The sequence below is a fragment of the Pelobates fuscus genome, chromosome 3 (genome assembly GCF_036172605.1).
Source record: "Pelobates fuscus isolate aPelFus1 chromosome 3, aPelFus1.pri, whole genome shotgun sequence".
Classification (NCBI taxonomy): Eukaryota; Metazoa; Chordata; class Amphibia; order Anura; family Pelobatidae; genus Pelobates; species Pelobates fuscus.
Window position 1 is genome coordinate 400,840,384 of NC_086319.1, and position 5,765 is coordinate 400,846,148.

The following is a 5,765-nucleotide window of genomic DNA, read 5'->3' on the forward strand; positions in this document are numbered from 1 at the left end:
TTCAGAGAGTGGAGAGGACTGACCTAAAGGCTCTGCATCTGCTGCCCCTTCCCCCAAAAGTGTGAAACCCAGAGCATGCCCAACGATGAGCATGGACTACCAGGCCCAACAATGGGCATGGACTACTAAATACAAAAATAGCATCCCTGCAACACACCTGCAAAACCCTTAATATGGATTCAAGTCGATGGCAATGGCTACATGATACATTTGTACGTCTCTGTATTCTCTGATTTAAAACACATGCAGTATAACTCAACATATAAAGACAAGGAAACAAATGTTACCTACCAAGGTTTAAAATGTGTAGACATTTGTTATTAGGATTAAAATATAAACATTCACATGAAAAAAAATATACCACAAAGTATATGTCACTTATATCTTATCTTAAACACCTCTGATGTCTGAGGGCCTTAAAACCCATCTCTTCAGGAAAGCTTATGGCCTGCCAGAGTAATCTCTACCTTACATACCTGTCTCTCTCTCCTATAGGACAGTACTTTACTCTCTCCTCCAGCTCTGCTTCACTCCCACCCTATTTGATATTTCCTGTCCTAACGTGTCTTATACCCCACCTCCTATAGTCTGTAAGCTCGTTTGAGCAGGGTCCTCTTCAACCTATTGTTCCTGTAAGTTTTCTTGTAATTGTCCTATTTATAGTTACATCCCCCCCTCTCATAATATTGTAAAGCCCTTACGGAATCTGTTGGCGCTATATAAATGGCAATAATAATAAAAAACACTTTGCAGGCTCAAGACACAGCACCCCCATGTGGGGGCTGAAACAGTGGAGATATAGTAGAAATGACATCACTCCAAGGTCTTTGTGATAGCTTTCAAATAAAATGTAACTTTTATTTAATCCATATAAAAGTCAACGTTTCAGCCCCCACATGGAGCTTTCCTCAGGCCCTCAATCCCTCTGTTACTGTGTCACTATACCCCACTCCCTCTAATATGTAAACTCACTGAGCAGGCCCTCAATCCCTCTGTTACTGTGTCACTATACCCCACTCCCTCTAGCATGTAACCTCATTGAGCAGGGCCCTCAATCCCTCTGTTACTGTGTCACTATACCCCACTCCCTCTAGCATGTAAACTCATTGAGCAGGGCCCTCAATCCCTCTGTTAATGTGTCACTATACCCCACTCCCTCTAGCATGTAAACTCACTGAGCAGGGCCCTCAATCCCTCTGTTACTGTGTCACTATTACCCACTCCCACTAGCATGTAAACTCACTGAGCAGGGCCCTAAATCCCTCTGTTATTGTGTCACTATACCCCACTCCCTCTAGCATGTAGGCTCACTGAGCAGGGCCCTCAATCCCTCTGTTACTGTGTCACTATACCCCACTCCCTCTAGCATGTAGGCTCACTGAGCAGGGCCCTCAATCCCTCTGTTACTGTGTCACTATACCCCACTCCCTCTAGCATGTAAGCTCACTGAGCAGGGCCCTCAATCCCTCTGTTACTGTGTCACTATACCTGACTCCCTCTAACATGTAAGCTTACTGAGCAGGGCCCTCAATCCCTCTGTTACTGTGTCACTATACCCCACTCCCTCTAACATGTAAACTCACTGAGCAGGGCCCTCAATCCCTCTGTTACTGTGTCACTATACCCCACTCTCTCTAGCATGTAAGCTCACTGAGCAGGACCCTCAATCCCTCTGTTACTGTGTCACTATACCCCACTCCTTCTAACATATAAACTCACTGAGTGGGCCCTCAATCCCTCTGTTACTGTGTCACCATACCCCACTCCCTCTAACATGTAAACTCACTGAGCAGGGCCCTCAATCCCTCTGTTACTGTCACTATACCCCACTCCCTCTAGCATGTAAACTCACTGAGCAGTGCCCTCAATCCCTCTGTTAATGTGCCTCTATACCCCACTCCCTCTAACATGTAAACTCACTGAGCAGGGCCCTCAATCCCTCTGTTACTGTGTCACTATACCCCACTCCCTCTAGCATTTAAGCACACTGTGTCACTATACCCCACTCCCTCTAACATGTAAACTCACTGAGCAGGGCCCTCAATCCCTCTGTTACTGTGTCACTATACCCCTCTCCCTCTAACATGTAAACTCACTGAGCAGGCCCTCAATCCCTCTGTTACTGTGTCACTATACCCCACTCCCTCTAGCATGTAACCTCATTGAGCAGGGCCCTCAATCCCTCTGTTACTGTGTCACTATACCCCACTCCCTCTAGCATGTAAACTCACTGAGCAGGGCCCTCAATCCCTCTGTTAATGTGCCTCTATACCCCACTCCCTCTAACATGTAAACTCACTGAGCAGGGCCCTCAATCCCTCTGTTACTGTGTCACTATACCCCACTCCCTCTAACATGTAAGCTCACTGAGCAGGGCATCAATCCCTCTGTTACTGTGTCACTATACCCCACTCCCTCTAACATGTAAGCTCACTGAGCAGGGCATCAATCCCTCTGTTACTGTGTCGCTATACCCCACTACCTCTAGCATGTAAGCTCATTGAGCAGGGCCCTTAACCCCTCTGTTCCTGTGCGTCAAACTTGTCTGGTTACAAATATATATGTGTCTGTTAGTCCACCCATTGTACAGCGCTACGGAACTTATTGGCGCTTTGTAAATAATATTAATAATAATAATAATAATATATTTAGTAGATTTGTGCATTCAATTTGAAACTAACTGCAATTTGATTCATGATTCATAGTACCTTCTGTGATTGAGGTTTAGGAGACAGTCACTGAATGTTAACTATATTCACAGATTTAATGAGAAGTGGCCAACGTGGGGAAAAAAGTAGGAGCAGTAAAAAAAATCTCTAGTAGTATATTAATAATGATTTATCCTTATGGACAATCTGACCGCTAGGGTCAGGGAATCCATGAAGAAATTTGAAAACATCCTGGATGAACTGCAATTTAGCAGACTAGACAGGGGACAGCTCCTGTTGTACTTAATAAATAAAAAAAAAAAAGGGGGCACAATAACATAAAAGGACTCTGAACTGGGGTCATAATCTGAGAGAGCAGGGACCACAGGGACCCACAGAGGGCTTCCCTCTCCTAACCACCCACGCACTAAGGACTCCTCGGAGATCTACATTTACTATTCACCTCTCTTCTTTCTTCTATACTCTATTCTCCATGCCCTTCTTCTTTCTTTACTACTTTCTTCCACTTCTTCAGATAGGAATGAGGTAATGACTAGATAACGATTTCCATTGGTTCCATACTGTTCTGTTATTGATTCATGGAATCTCTTGGAAAGGTACACATTTCCTATCCAACCACAAGATACACTACCTGCAGCACCAACAGATGTAGCATTATAACTTCCTAGCTTCTATATGTATATATGTAAAGCAAGATCATTTTCACCATAAATTGTGACATGTTATGGACGGTGGTATCACTGGACGGATTATCTTCATATTACTCTTGACTTGTATTATTACAGCATGATATTTTCATTCAATGAAAGTGTTTATTGATGCAAACTCATAAAAATAGAGATAATAGTCATGGTGTAAATGTTACAGAATACATAAAGGAGGATGGAGACATAAATGTAAACATATGTCACATAGTTTAGAACGAGTTAGCGTATGGATCCTTATGAGCATGCAGGTTGATGCAGGTTGTGTTGGTTACTATATATTCTGTTAAATTGCTTACTCATTGGCTGTGGACTGTAGGGGGAAATAGAAAAACAAAATAAAATAAAAATGGAAATAATCCAGGGGTCTATGAGAATGCGCAGTGCATTCAATCCATCTGTGTTGATGAAGAATATGGCGTTGAGGGATTGAGGGGACAAAGTGTGTTGGTTAGCACTGGCGAGAGTGAGAGAGGGGGGGGGAAGGGGGAAGAGAAGGATAACAGAGATGGGGAATGAAAGAGCGCAGGAGAGAAAGTTGGGAGAAGGAGGAGAGAGAGGAAAAAAAAGGGGGGGGGGAGGCAGGGTGAGTAGGGCGGTGGATGCAGCCCGACCTATCTCTCCACCCCCCATTTTAAAGCAACCACCACTGCACCACGCCGCCCATCAAGTTGAGGGGGGATGTGGCCCAGCATTACAGCATATTTTAATCTGCTTGGATAATGTACAAGACGTATCGAATGTTTGACATGATTTTATGTCCATGACTAAAGAATTGAAATAAATAAATAAAATAAAACATATTGATTTATTTATTTATTTTTACTGTGCCTCCTTTTTACCCTCTGTTGGTTACCTCTTTTAACTTAATCAGGGAACCAGATGGCAGTGCATTTACAAAATATACATAATATGAATGTAATGTGCAGTACACTAATTGGCCCGTTTGTGTATTCTTTGTGTTCGACCAAACGTTCTTTTTTTTATAATTTTTTATAAAAAAAATTTATAATTTGTATGGACAAAAAACTTGCTTCTGTTACTTTGGACCTATTGCTTGAATCCCCTCTCAACGCAATTACGTATCTAACAGATATGTCAATAGATAATATGTATTGGTAAGATTGCCTACTGCCTTGACATGTTTGTATATACAGGATCTAGCGTTGATGGTATTTCAGTTATTAAGGTCTTTGCACTCATTATTCTGTTCATCTAATATTTCTTCATACTTTCTAAATACATGTTTCTTTTTTTCTTTTGCTGCGAATGTTTCTCAGTTGTATGTCTCTCTTTCTATTCTCATTATCTGATACATTGTACTCGTTATATTTTATAATTCCGTACACTGGAATTTAACTTTAATAGTTATTCCCATGCCCATTTACTTGCAGGACAGCCCACAATCTACAACTTTACAAAAGTAATTCTAAAATAAACGCAATGGTACCATAGCAACTGACCACTGACATCTGACGTAATGTCAGTGTACTCTAGAGTTTGTGCGTGATAATCCATTTGCGGCATGAATTTCAGATTATTACTGTAGAGCAGTGCAATGTAACCCTGTTTAATAGTGTCTTGGTGTTGATGGTCTCTCATCGTTTCCCCCCACATTCAATCCTACAACTGCCAATAGAACATGAAATGTTTCTACTTTTAGAAAATGTCAAAGGAGTGGTAGGATTCTAGAACACTCATTATCACTTGTACCATTCTCAGTTGACAGATTTATATAGCTAATTCTGGTGACTCAGCAAGCAGCTTGAATTAACTGTATATTGAGTGTTGTAATATATTTGTAATTAAACTTCTGCAATGTTTTCATTTGAAACATTTTTTTTCTTTTTGCATTATATTAATTTGTCTAATTGTATTTTATTTTGTCTGTTTTAACTTTACAAAATATTCACATTGTATTACACCGTAATATTCGTGCTTTTCATTTTCTTGATAATTTGGATTTATTGGTTCACTAGGTTCTTCACCTTATTTTTATGGCAACACATTAATTCTTCCTTTATTTTTTCTTTAAATTTCCTCTTGTGTACTATACTTTGTCTAGCTTACCCAGCAAATATAAATGGTGGAAATAACTCTGCACGTGTTCTTGAGCGAGTTGTCCCAAACATCTATTAATTGAATGACATGACATGCTCCAGACTAGCAATCACCAAAGTAACAGACTCAATTAGCTATTTTGTGTGTCTTTTTCAGTAATATATTGAAGCCTAAGGTTTTTTGTTTTTTTTTAACAAATACAATTTAAACAAGTTAATTACAATTATAGTATTTATTCTGCAACTTAGCAAATTCTACTTATAAACATGACTATATATAATTTATAAATAAGTTATTTTGTTACATATGTTTTTAATATGTTATTTTTATT